Source organism: Rana temporaria, chromosome 4 (genome assembly GCF_905171775.1).
Source record: "Rana temporaria chromosome 4, aRanTem1.1, whole genome shotgun sequence".
NCBI lineage: Eukaryota > Metazoa > Chordata > Amphibia > Anura > Ranidae > Rana > Rana temporaria.
The window spans coordinates 109,366,865-109,382,010 of NC_053492.1; the positions used below are offsets into that span (position 1 = coordinate 109,366,865).

A 15,146-nucleotide genomic window follows, 5' to 3' on the forward strand; every position below is an offset into this window, starting at 1 on the left:
CAATCAGAAGGAACGCCCATTCCCGCAGCCCATACCGGAAGCGACGGAGAGGATGCATCTCGTAAACGGGTAAGTACGGATCATATTTTAAACCAATAGCCGATTCCCCTAGACAAAACGAGCATTAATCTAAGGGGAAAATGTGCTCTCTAACGGTGAACCTCTGCTTAAGCTGCATAGGGTTTTTTTTCCACTGCCAGGGTGGTAAGGATGTGGAACTCTCTTCCACAATGGGTGGTGTCAGCAGGAAGTATGAATAGTTTAAAAATACTTTTGGACATACATCTTAATGAAAACAATATAAGGGGATATGATTTTTCTACACACACCAACACAGGTTGAACTGGTTGTCTTTATTCCACCTTACCAACTATGTAACTATGTAACTACAAGTCAATCCTTTGAGGTCTTCATATCTCTATCCAATCGAGCATCTGCGGGATGTGTTGTAAAAAAGTTTGATCCATGGAGGCCACACCTTGCAACTTTCAGGACTTAAAAAAATCTGCTACTGATGGCTTGGTGTCAGATACCACAGCATACTTTCACAGATCTAGTGATCTCCATGCCTCAATGGGTCAGGGCTGTTTTGATGACAAAACAGAGGACCTACTCAATATTAGGTGGGTGGTCATAAAGTTATGGCTGATCTTGTATGTTAAAAACATACCACCTATTATACTCTTATCACAGCAGCTACTGGGGCCCTATCAGAATTATTTTAATTGGCGCTATGACTGAAAACCTACTGATTAGCACAGTGACATGACCCCTATCATGTCTCCTGAATCAACCCAGCACCTGGAGGCCTGGTAGACTAGAGGATAAGGCTTTGGTCTGATAGGATGACATTAGCTCTTGGTTCAGCCGATCTGGTTCCGGGATCCATGGGTACCATGGGTAAAGGGTACAGCAGAAGTAAGAAAAGATTTCTGACAGTTTGTTTATCTCTAGTATTTATCAAATTTAAAAAGAGTAACTAGAGTCTTAATGGCATACAATGCGAAATTGCTTACTACATGTATCTTTTAAATATTTTTTTTTATTCTAGACATGGCTTAGTATTAACGCATACATTTTAGTATTTGCTATATTTATATTTTTTTTAATCAAAATTCTAATTTTAATGAATTGTCAAAGTAGCCTTAAATGTTCATATTACTTATTACAATATCCTAATTTCCTAACTTATTCAAATCTATTAGCATGCGTAGGTACATGACCTCTACTTTGGAACAATTCATTATTAGTAACTTGTACTTACATAATTAATTTGCTTTTACTTTGAGAACATTTGCTACATTTTCTCTTTTAGTAGTAACAGAAGAGTCATCGCTATTATGCATGCCCTCTTATAAACTCTAAAGTCCCCTTGGGATGCTGTAATTACTCAGCTTGTTCCTGCACTCCCCCATATAGTGAATACAAAATTTGGCACATCTCCATGTAGGTCAGGCAGAATTTGAGAAGGGCAGCTGTGTTTGGAAACATAAAATAACATTAACCCATGCAAACACAGAATCTGATAGAATAAATGTAACATTTCACTTCTATGAAAAGATTTGGCTCATGTATGGAGGCATGAAGTTGCCAACATCCCTGTACAGTAGGTGTTTGTGATATTGTGCTTTTAGCACGACAGCGTCGCGCTGATACTCGGCAACAGGGTGCCGAGATCTCGCCGACATCTCACACTCACTGGAATAGTGACAGCACATCCAGCAAGCGCGTCATAGAAGCGACGGGAGATCCGACTTGGATTCCCGCCAATTCTACACGTGTGCGGCGTTTGTTATGAATCCTGAGGGGGAAGTCCCCGCCGGATTTTAAATAAAAATCCGGCATGGGTCCCCCCCTCAGGAGCATACCGGGCCCTTAGGTCTGTTATGGGTTGTAAGGAGAGCCCCCCTACGCCGAAAAAAAACGGCGTAGGGGGTCCCCCTACAATCCATACCAGACCCGTATCCAAAGCACGCTACCCGGCCAGCCAGGAAGGGAGTGGGGACGAGCGAAGCGCCCCCCCCCCCCTCCTGAGCCGTACCAGGCTGCATGCCCTCAACATGGGGGGGTTGGGTGCTCTGGGGCAGGGGGGGCGCACTGCGGCCCCCCATCTCAGAGCACCCTGTCCCCATGTTGATGAGGACAGGGCCCCTTCCCGACAACCCTGGCCGTTGGTTGTCGGGGTATGCGGGCGGGAGGCTTATCGGAATCTGGGAGCCCCCTTTAATAAGGGGGCCCCCAGATACCGGCCCCCCCCACCCTAAGTGAATGAGTATGGGGTACATCGTACCCCTACCCATTCACCTGCAAGAAAAGTGGTAAAAACACAAATAAACCACACAGTGTATTAAAATATTTTATTTTTCTGCTCCGGAGGCCGCCCCCTGTCTTCTTTATTAGCTCTTTTACAGGGGGGGGCTTCTTCTTTGACGTCTTCGGGTGGGTGGGGGCCGCCGTTGGTTCTCTTTCCACCGCCGGGGGGGGGTGGCTTTTAAAAAAGCCCCCACCCCCCCGGCGGGTTTCCTCCGGCGTCTCGGCGGGGCTCTTCTTCTTCCGCTATCCCGACGGGTCTTCTCAACTCTCCGGGGTTCTCCTTCTGTCTTCGCCGCTCTCCGTTGTTGACTCGGCGCACCCCGGTTCTTCGTCTCGCTGTCCGGTGTCTTCTTCCGTGCTGTACGTCTTCTCCTTCCGTGCTGTGATGAGTTCTTCTTCCGTGCTTGACGTCATGTTCTTCACTTCTCTCCTTCTCCCGATGTTGACACGCCGGTCCTCCTCGCTGAAATGACGGATGCGCGCCTTGCATCGGACCTATATAGGCCTTACAGTCCCATCATGCTCTGTACCTACCCATGTGATACCTACCATCACATGGGTAGGTACAGAGCATGATGGGACTGTGAGGCCTATATAGGTCCGATGCAAGGCGCGCATCCGTCATTTTCAGCGAGGAGGACCGGCGTGTCAACATCGGGGTGCGCGATGGGGCTCGTAGGTGCTCAATCTCGCCGAGAAGAGAGCGAGATTGACACAAAATCGGGTTCACCTACTGTATCAATGAAAAAGATGGATACCTCTAAGCGAGGTGGGATTTTTCGGGCAACCAAAAAGCAATTGTGACAACTAGGTCATAAAAGTATAAATTTTTAATACATTTGTTCAAAGCATAAACACTTCATAATGACAACATTATTTAAAAAAATGAAAAATTTCTAGATTGAAAAAAATGTTACTGCTAGAGGATCACCGCACACCCCAGGACTAGGCTAAGGGCATGGATGGTCATTTATCCGACGCGTTTCAGATGTCTCAGTAATACATCTTTCTTCAGGGAACAAAAAGCAGTGAAATTTTTCTGAAACAAAAAAAGGGTATATAATAACATACATATAGAATATACCTGTGACCAGACATTGACATTTGCAGCATGTGGAAAATCAAGGGAAGAGGTGGAGAGCTCAATATGTAAAAGGAATGGGACTCACCCTTTTCCAAACACAGAGCGCCTAGATCATCCCATGGAGCTTGTATGTGAGCCGCGATCAGGGCGGTCAAACCAGATGATATGCTCAATGTCCATAACGATCCCCCACTCCAGAGGGCTCCATAACCATGGGGGGGGTGGGATAACATGAATATCCACAACAAAGTCAGCAGTCAGAGAGGAATAAGAAGTATCATGGCTGGGGAGAAATTTAAATAGATGTATACAGGGAGGCTATTAGATTCTTCACTGAAAAGGCGAAGCTAGGAGTAAAATAAGAAAATCTCCCTAAAGTGTACTCACCACTCCCAATACATCAGCTCAAATAGGAATGAACGGACACTCCAGTCATGGAAACCAAATAAGAAAAGACCAGAAATCAGAATAGCCTCCCACTCCAACAGGAGATGGGAGGAAAATGAGTGCTGACAGAAACCCCCTGACTCCCCTTTATACTTACTTGAAGGATGATGGGCCTCAGGTGTAGATGATCCACTCACTCCAGCAATACAACAGCTGTCCCTGGATTGAATGGGGTAATTGCTTGTGGGAGGAGCAATGAATATGCATTGAAAGCAAACAAGCTGGACTCCTGTCCTCCATGTCCACTGTGTCAGGCGTGCAAACAGCGCGCCCACTACTGACGTCAGCGTCAGGTGACCGAGCTCTAGTCAATCAGAGCACAGCACCATGGCCAGGCCGCTGGTGACGCGCATCCTGCGCGTCGTACAGCACATGACCCGAGACGTCCAGTGCAGTCCCGGCATCCCAAGGATCATGTGACCGCAGCGCACCCAATCAGGGTGCGCGGGATGTCAAACGACTAACCGGAGCACAAAGCACTCATTGGGACCGCCCATTGTGCGCGTCACAACGACGCGAGGTCAAGGGCGCTTAGTAACCGGTTCTCACCAACACAGGAAACAAAAAAGTGTCCGCACAGAGGGAGCGGAGATCACTGCCCACTCACAAGGGCAGGGTAGCCTGTGGGATTGAACAATAACAATAAAAAATGCAATTTCAGGACGTCATTGGACAAGGGGACCAGGGAGAATAGAGAAATCAAAAAATAAATACATTCATAATGAAAAGGACCATTGGAGGGACGCTGCATATGTGGAATGAGAAGGAAAAGGGGGGGCCCACAGGTTTCCACCCAGTACTTCCCAGGGAAGGGATGGGAAAATCATGTTCCCGATGGAACTCCTAGAACATGGCGAGAAAGAGTGTTACTATGCCTGAATATTTGAAAACTGGCAGATGGAAGTCTGACAGTTAAAAAAGGGAAATAAAATCACCACTGCCGGGTAGGAGAGTGCCCCCAGGGCATAGATTGCCCCTGGGGCAGGCACCAAGGTGCTATTCTCCCCCCGGCAGTGGATGGAGGAGTCCTCTTATAATAGGAGGGGTAGGATCATCACGGACACCAAAGAAATTTTTCATTTTTTTAAATAATGTTGTCATATGAAGTGTTTATGCTTTGAACAAATGTATTAAAAATTTATACTTTTATGACCTAGTTGTCACAATTGCTTTTTGGTTGCCCAAAAAATCCCACCTCGCTTAGAGGTATCCATCTTTTACATTTCTCTTCCTATTAGAAAGGAGTAAATTGTCACCAGTAGTAAAGGGGGTTAAAGGGGGACTCTATTTGCTGCCATTACTTACAGGCCTGATTTTCTGAGCTGGGCAGTGTGACGTCACAAAGGGTTAATTCTTTTAAGAATAGTGTCTGTATTTTATTTTCTGTTGTAGAATTTAGATTACTGGTCGCTAGGGCATTCTTCATGTTCCTAGGTGGTCTTGTCATTTCTGCGGTCCTGATTCTGTCTCTCGTATTACTGGTTTCATCTCTCTACCTTTGGATTCCCCCAAACTGACCTCATCCTGATCTTCTGACCATGATTTTGTTGCAACTCACACTGTTTTTTTAGTAAGCCCTGCAACTTGCCTTTGGTACAATTGTCCCCCAACTCTAAAGTGAAGCCAAAACTTGTTTTCTAGTTTGAATTGTTTGTGGCGATCAAAGATCATTGACCTTGAGGAAGGCCCCAAAACGTTGGCTGTATTTGGCCTGTGTGATGTGACATGAATAAACCAACTCAAGTCTTTGATCTGCAAGTGAGTGGCGGGTGACTCTTTTTCTTCTATTGAATGACACCATCTGTGGTGCTGTCAGTTACGGGCACCATCTAATGATACTAGTCAAATAAAATAAAAGTGGTTGGACCTTGCACATAAAATATAAAACATAAGGCCTGCTACCTTGAATGCACAAAATGGTCATCTCCTTCACAACATTTTATGGCAAGATTAGCACACTGAGGCAGTCACAGATGCCTTACTATCTATTTCCATTACACTTTAGCCTCATTCCTTTGTGTTATCTATGCCCTGGCTGTGTGATTCTCTTAGTTTATTGACAATTCTCTGTGTACAATGTATTCTTCACTTCCCTCATCCCTGGCATAATTTTGGCCTGTGTTTATTGTGTTATGGCTATCATGTCCAGGTTCCATAATTACTGCATTAGTATCTGAGGATCCCAAGGACCAGAGTATAAATTGTTCAAGAAAGGTGCCTGCTGAAAGTGAAGAACGGTGCAGAACTGTCTGAAATGTATTCTCTGCCTTCGTGCAAATAGAAAAATGAATAAAGACATGAACTCTGATACTTGTTTAGAGCCACCACATTCATTTATTTATAATACTCTACTCCAACACGCTAAATCTGGTATAGTCAAGTTAAAGTGTACATAAAGCCACATTTCTTTTTTCAATAAAGTGAGCGAGTATTGAAACCCCTCTTTGTTTTTGATTGCTACCTGGGTTCCCACCCTCTCTATTTGTCTTGGTGACCATTGACAACCAGTGCCAAAAGTAATTGGAAAAGCAACATTTTAGACTGGGTATAGGAAAGGAGGTGGGAAATCTTCCAATGAGGACACCTAATCTAAATCTTCCAATTGTGATACCTGTCTAAAAAGGGATTTCTTCTCACTTTGGTGAGATTTCCTATAACTTTCTGTCTTTGGAACAGCAAAAATAAACCTGACAGACATCTCAACTGCTCCCTACTAAATCGAAAACTAAAGTAAAAGTTTCGCTTTACATACACCTTACATATTCTATATAATTAAAGCGCTGTTCCAGCTGTAATTTTTTTTAAAAAAGTCAGCAGCTACAAACACTGTAGCTGCTGACTTTTAATAAGCACACTTACCTGTCCAGGATGCCCTCAATGTCGGCCCAACAGGCTGATCCACCATCAGATTGGGTGCCGGTGCCACCATTCATACTAAGGGAAACAGGCAGTGGAGCCTTGCGGCTTCACCGCCCATTTCATACTGCAAATGTGTGAGTCGCGTGGCGCTTTGTGAATGGCCGGCTGCCTTCTGGGACCCACACAGGTCCCAAGACAAAGCATGCCCCATTTCTCAGAAGACAACACGAGGAGGAGAAGAATGAAGACTACCGCGGAATAGGAAGTGCAGATTAGGGTGATCTGCCTAGCAACAGCCATTTCTGGTAAATATAAAAAATATATATATTTTTCATTTTTTTTTACATTTTAAGAGCATTTTTATGTTTTTTTTATTTTTTTTAGGGTGGACCTCCGCTTTAAATTTACAAATGTGCTGCTGTCCCTGTGATTTGGTGCATTCAGAACCCATGAGCAACATCCTCCATGTCCCTGCTTGGAAAACATTTTTTCGTAGATATCTGTGACATCTTGAAAGGAAGACATGTGCCCAAACTATAATTAAAACAATGGATGACAGCAGATAAATGTACATTCCATACTACACTCCTTCAACTTACCTTGCAGAATATGAGATGTAAATAGTATCCCTTTAAAGCAAGCCATGCAGCATATGGGGAGAGTACTATTATGTAATTTGTTACCTGGGGTTGGCAAAGTATTAATGTTAGGGGGCTGTAATGAGACACTTTCCTGCTAAAAAACAGACGCTACCTCAAACCTGTATAATTTGCAAATTGCAATTGTAGCAGTGCACAATAATTGCTACTCAAATAAGTTTCCGAGATTCCTCTGCTGAGAATAAGGCAATGATCTGCTATGGAGAGCAGGTGCATCAGCTAAGTTGCCATGGGGAAAACAGATCTTACCTTGGCTGGGAAACAATTGTGCAAAGAAAATAGACAAAGAAAGTTTCTGCCAGAGATAATCTTGCAGTAACAAAGACTATGTACGGGTTCTGCCTATTTAAAGCATGAAACTGAAAATATTGAACCCTTTCAAGAACAGATGTTTAGAGCAGTATCTGGAGAAATAAAAGTGTTTTATTATCTATTTATTGATATCTATTGTATTATTATTTTAGGATAAACCCATAACTCTTATAATTTTTTTGAGTACTAGATAGAGTAGAAAATAATGGGCCTAATCCTCAAAAACCCGGCGCAACGTAACTTTTTCCATTTAAGTTACAGCGCCGCAAAATCTCTAACTAAGTGCCCGATCCACAAAGCACTTACCTAGAAATTTTGAGCGGTGTAACTTAAATTGGGCCGGCGCAAGGCGTTCCTCTTCTCCAGGGGGCGATTCCCATTAAATGAGGCGCACTTCCGCGCCGGCCATACTGCGCATGCTCGTGACGTCATTTTCCCGACGTGCAATAGCGCGAAATTACGTTACGTCGGGCTTTGTGGATTGCGACGGGACAATAAAGTTGCGTCGGGTAAAAAAAAAGATACGGGCCAAAAAAAAAATTTAAAATGTAAAAAAAAAACGCGTTAGGACCAGGGATACGACAGCAGTTACTCCGTCGTATCTCTTTTGAGGATTTGGCCCAATCTGTTTTTTATTTATGTCTGTGACTCATTGGGAGATTTTCCTTCACGTCCCGTTCCTGTAACATCTGTGCAAAGAATGGGGGGTGCAGTTGGGAAAGCAAGGCACACACCACACAGCAATAAAAACATTATCACATTTTTGCCTTCCCCTCATTCTACTAAAAGTATGTCTGTGTCCACATTGGAGCGCCCAACACTAGTCTTGACAGGAAATGAGGTGAAATGTCCCCAGTAGGGATACAGATGGCAAAAAAATTGAGGCAATGTTTTTTTCCAACTATATCCAAAGCAAAATTCAAGTTTTGTCTGGAATAAACTTGTCATGAGAGCTTTATTGGTTCTGTCACTGCTGGTCTCCTTATTTAAAAGAATTGTTGACTGCCAATAATGCTGACCCACTGGCTTCAATATTTCCCAAGTCACAGACCCAGAACTAGAATATAGTGACTTGTATAAGTTAAGAAATTTGGAAAAAAGTCAATTTATCTGCATACCTGTTCAGCATGACAGCCAGGTGACTTACATATTCAGATGGAGATCTCAATGATGGCGACCTCTAAGTTTCTCCAATATCAGGAAAACAAATTATTTTATATCATTTGCATTTAGATTCTTTTTAAAACATTGATTTAATACTGTTTTACAGTATATCTGTTTTACCAAATTATTTACAATCTTTGCTTTATAAATAACCATTTGATACATGAGAAAAGAATTCCGAGAGCACTATAGGTTTTCTAAAGAACGCAAACATTGGTTATCTCCTTTCAGACACCTTGGCCCGCATTCAGAAAGGAGTTATGTCGGCGTATCTCCAGATACGCCGTCGTAACTCCGAATGCGGGCCGTCGCATCTCGGCGCCTGATTCATAGAATCAGATATGCCTCAATGTTGCCTAGATACGAGCGGCGTAAGTCTCCTACGCCGTCGTATCTTAGGGTGCATATTTACGCTGACTGCTAGGGGCGCTTCCGTAGATTTCCGCATAGAATATGCAAATGAGATAGATACGCCGATTCAGAAACATACATCTGCCCGGCTAATTGATTTAAGTTGTTTACGTAAGGCTTTTTCCGGCGTAAAGTTACCCCTGCTATATGAGGCGTAGCCAATGTTAAGTATGGACGTCGGGCCAGCGTCGAATTTTGCGTCGTTTACGTCGTTTGCGTAAGTCGTCCGTGAATGGGGCTGGGCGTAGGTTACGTTCACGTCGACTAAGCATTGAGCGGGCGTAATTTATTTCGAAAATTCGACGTGATACTGAGCATGCGTGCGCATGCGCCGTTCGATAAGAGTGTCATTTACGTGGGGTCACAAAACGGGCTTACGCCGTGTCAGATACACTACGCCGCCGTAACTTAGAGCGCAATTTGTTTCTGAATACGGGACCCCGCCGCTCTAAGTTACGGCGTTGTAGTGTATCTGAGATATGCTATGCCCGCCTAAAGATAGGCAGATCTTTCTGAATCCGGGCCCCTGTCTCTAAAGCCTCGTACACACGATTGGATTTTCATTAGACCAAGCGTAGAACTTTTGTCCAAAGGGCGTTGGCCATGAACTTGTCTTGCATACAAACAGCAAAGAATTGTCAGCCAACAAACACAAAACTACGTGTTTTTTCAGCTCTTTAGCGCCACCCTTTGGGCAACTTCTGCTAATGCTGTGTTATGGTAAGCATTGCTTTCTGAGCATGCATGTTTGTACTTTGGAGTTAAGTCCGACGGACTTGTGTACACACGATCGGAAAATCCGACAACACACAATTGTTGATGGACAATTTTAAAGCATGCTATCCCACATTTGTCCATGGAAAATCCGACAACAGTTGTCTGATGGAGCATACAAACGGTCAGATTTTCTGACAACAGCCTGTCATCACACAATTCCCGTCGGGTAATGCAATCGTGTGTACAAGGCTTAACTGAAACTTCAAGTGAAGAGAAGGAAAGCAAACTACTTACTGACTGGTTACAATCCAGACAAACATTAAAGGGGTTGTAAAGACAAAAATATTTTCCTCTTAAATTAAAGGCTGACAGTAGCTGATAAAGTAAAAAGTAATGTTTTGCATTATAACTAGTTTGATACCTGTTGAAATCGAGCTGTTTTATTCACCTCCAGCACTCCTGAATCGTTATTCTCACTGACTTCCTGGTTTGCGGTGCGCATTCATTCTTGCTACATCACGGCCTAATGGGAACTACAGTTCCCATTAGGCTTAGCCTCCATGCCTGTGAGGGATAAGAGAGCATCTTCACGCAGGGCTGTAGTCATAGGGAGGGGGTGAGCACATTCTGCTTTCCACCATGCAAAACGGCTCAGATGCTGGTGGAAAGCAAGAAGAGGAGAGACAGGAAATGGCATTTTCAAACCTGGATTACTGTATTTTGGAGGTAAAAAGGAAAAACGAGGTAAGTGATATTTAAATGCTCTAGCTTACAGCAATCAATTGATCTAATAAAAAACGAACCTTTAGTGTTCCTTTAATATATAAATTTACATTTGAAGTATTTTTGATTGCAAGAAACAATTGCAAGAGCAAGCCACAACTAGCTGGTAAATATAGAACATATTCCTCAGGGTCCACAAAAGTACATTCCAGAAGCAACAAAGGGAAATGTGAGTGATTATTCGATAACATTCTTTTATGTGCCTTGGGACATTTTTAATTAGGAAGAGATAACATGTCACAGCTATACATATTAAAAGGTCTAGGTCTTCTTTTCAACAGACCCTGACCCAGACCGATGCAGCCCACCCCAGTCAGGAAGGTATCAGAACAAGTAGGAACCAATGGAGAGGGTAAACTGGCAAACCTCAACCACAGCTCCCATTGCTCCCACCTAATTATATTCGGCGGTAACGGCCAATTCCCCTCAATAAAAACGAAAAGTGGCAGGCTTTTCCAACCGAAAAACTAAAAAAGGGGCGTATACCACACCAATCCAGACCAGAGGCCATGGGCCCAGCCCTTCAGCTTCGACCGCATGCCTCTCCGTCCAAATCAGAAGGCCTCTGCCTCCCCGCCAGCAGGCTTAGCATCTGCCGACCGCCATCCCTTTCTACCTCGCCGTGTACTCAGGACAGTCAGCAGAGCACCACCTACTGGCAACTGATAAGAACAGATTGTTTTTTAATTCTTTTATTTAAAATTTCACAGATAAAATACATAGTAACATTGATACAAAATATATGTACAAGACAAAATCACATAACATTTGTACAAAAAATAAAATACAAGAAATACAACAAAAGGGTTTACAATAAGTACAGAAAATAAAATACAAAAAATAAAAAAAAGTTTACAATATTTACATAAAAACACCCACATCCCTTCCAAAACCCACCCACAAAAGCCCTCCCACAAAACCCTCCCACCAAAACCCCAAAAAGATACATAGCAAAAAACAAAGTATATAACAACAACAAAATATCAAGAATACAGCAATAAAGATAACAAGAAAAAACATTACAAACCAAAACATTCCACCCATCAAATAGCAAAAAATATCAAAACATATCAAACATATCCCTACTATAAACTGTCCCTCCACCCTATCCCTACACGAACAAAAATCACTCCTATACGCTTTCTCCACACTGTCCCTTAACCACCACCTGCACTCACCCTGGAAGACAAAAATAAAAGATTAATTTATCAAAAATAAAACATCAACAAACATAATCCAAAAAAAAAACATATTATATACACCATTGCTTCCACTCATGTATTTTCCACAACTTCCGTGCATCACCCTCACCCAATTTCATAAAATCATAATGCACATAATTAAAAATCTTCCTCGGACCATGGCCACACACTCCCTCACCTTAACAATCTCTGAAAATAAAAATATTTCGCACATCCCACAAACATTCCTTCACACAATTCACCACTATCCACAACAACCTCTCCTCATTCCTCGTTAAATCACACAAACCATACAACACCATCTCATACGTTAAAACATCCACACCAGTCAATCCCTTCACCATCTTCTCCATCCTACTCCATATTTTCTTTGCATACCGACACTCCCAAAACACATGTGGTGATAACGATTGACCCCTGATACAACCTCAGGGCTAACCCCATTTCTGCCGTTGACCCAAATCATAATAGTGAAACATGCAGACCAGATAGGAAAAATCGACATCCTCACCTTTCAGCGTTCAACCTCAAGAGACAGGCCAAACCCATTTATTGGTCTTTTATAAACAATATGACATCACAAACAAAAGCACATTTGATTGGTTCAGTCTATACAGTTCAGTCCCATCTTACATGCCCCCCTGTGACGTCTGTTCTTTGCACACAGCACACATTCTCCTTGGAAGTCCTTTTTTGGGCATGCTGCACACATCCTTCTTTCCATGTGGCATAAAAGTCTGTTCGTGTCCAACAGGGATTCCCATTGAAGCCCACAGGGGCAACATTCTCTTCAAACCCATATAAGCTCATACAGAGAGAGAGAAGGAGGAGGGGTTTTGAGTGAATCTGTTTAGGAGTGCAGTAGGAGGAGGGGATGACATCTGAATAGCTCTTTGCCTCCTTTCAAGCTGATATGTACATTAAAACATATAATTTAAAACATTATCTGTTTCTTCATGTAAGGATAACAACAGTATTGTAGTATATACCCATACATAATAATTCTATATATCTTATATAGATCAAGCAATAAAAGGAAATAAAATAAACAATATAATGGAGGAAAGGCAACATTTGAGTAGCTCTATTCATAACACAAAATAGGAATTTTAGTATGTCCATCACAGTATCACTCTCTCAATCCCCCCACACCCACTCATCGGACACACCTCACTATCAACAAACCTTCTCCTTCTCTGAAACTCCCTAGTAGGCAAACACCCATGACCCCCCATCCATGCAATATCTTTCTGCCTATTGTCCACTCCCTTACAACATACATTCTTCCAGACTTTCTTACATTCCGCAACTCTTAAACCACCTATTCCTTCCACTTCTTCCCTCTCTTTCAACAACTGCATAATTTTCTTACTTTCACATCATTTATCTCGCGTCACATCTTGCAACCCATACCTCCTCATACACCTATCAATCCTCACATAAAACCAGGGCGCAACAAAACATACAGGCTTCCTCAGATCAACCTCACACAACTTACATTTCCGCAACACACTCCCACCAGCATATCTCACCATACATTCTGCAACATTCTCTTTCTCACTTAATCTCACACACATACTTACATACTTCACCACCAGAAACTTCTCAATACTCACCATACCTTTCCCACCATTCATTGCACCTTTCATCACTTCTTACTCCCTCTTCAACTTCTCCATCCTCGACGACCAAAAAAACCAAAAACACACTCTCACAATCTGCTTCATCACTCTATCAGGCGCCGGAAACACATAATACAAAAATAACAAAATAGGAATCACAACCGCTTTCACAACCAACACTTTCCCCTCCAACGATAAAGTCCTTAAAGACCAGAACTCAACTTTCTTTTTCACTCTTGCCAAAACATCCTGCCAACTCTCTCTCCCATACAAATCTCCATCAAACTTAACACCCAAAATCCTCAATCCTCCAACACAAAGCTTCCAACCACATTGTTCAACCGTTCCCCACACCCCAAACAACTTGCACTCACTCTTCCCCATATTCACACAAAACCCACTCGCCATACAAAAAATCTCAATCAATAGTTTCACCCTTCTTAACCCCATCATATCCTTGCAAACCACGGTAACATCATCCATATTTCCAATCACCTTCAAAACCCTACCACCACTCCCAGGAACCTCCACCCCTCTCACACACTTATCCTTAGCCAACATCCTCAACAACGGTTCAATTACACAAACAAATAAAACAGGCAATAACGGGCATCCCTGTCTCACTCCAGACCCAATGTCTATATCATTCGTCAGCCACCAATTCACCAACACCTTACTTACCATACCTCTATACAAACTATTAATCCACCCAATCAAAACCTCAGGTATCCCCAACACTTTAAACATAAACTCATGCGACACTCTATCATACGCTTTTTCAAAATCCACAGCCAACACAGCCACCTCCTGCTTCCTCTCCTTACATAACCATAACACATCCCTCAAACTCACCAAACGTTCTGCAATTGACCTCTCAGGCACCGCACACACTTGCTCCTCTCCCACCAATTTCTCCACCTCCGCACGCAACCTATTCGCCAACACCTTCGCCACAACCTTATAATCAACATTCTTCAACTCACGCTTATCATTTTTCTTATACAATTAAACAATCACACTTGTCATCATAGATTCAGGCATCCTCTCATCCTCCAGAACTTTCATCACCATCTCATACACACAATCACCAATCACATCCCAAAACATACAATAAAACTCAACTGGCAAACCATCACACCCAGGCGTCTTATCTTTCTTTATACTTCCAAGACATTCATCAACTTCACCTTTACTCACTTTCTCTCCTAACATACTGTTATCATCCAAATCCAAACACATCTCCACCTGCTCCAACACTTCCTTCTCAACTCTTGCATCCCTCTTCTTTTCCTTATACAAATCTGCATAAAACTTACAAACTTCTTCCCCCACTCTCTCCTTTCCATTCACTTCCTGTCCATTCTCATCCAACACACTTGACAACTCCACCTTCCCACCATAAACCTTTTTAACCACTTCCATACCAGGCACTTACGCACCTTCCCGCCCAAGCCAATTTTCAGCTTTCAGCACTGTCGCACTTTGAATGGCAATTGCGCGGTCATGCTACACTGTACCCAAACAAAATTGGCGTCCTTTTTTCCCCACAAATAGAGCTTTCTTTTGGTGGTAT

At 42.9% G+C, this 15,146-nt stretch overlaps 1 protein-coding gene across 1 annotated transcript in view; it reads right to left on the reverse strand.

The window, feature by feature from the left end:
• Nucleotides 1–15,146, reverse strand: part of LOC120936420 (kyphoscoliosis peptidase-like) — a 222,743-nt gene that overhangs the window by 168,832 nt on the left and 38,765 nt on the right. The window lies entirely within an intron of this gene.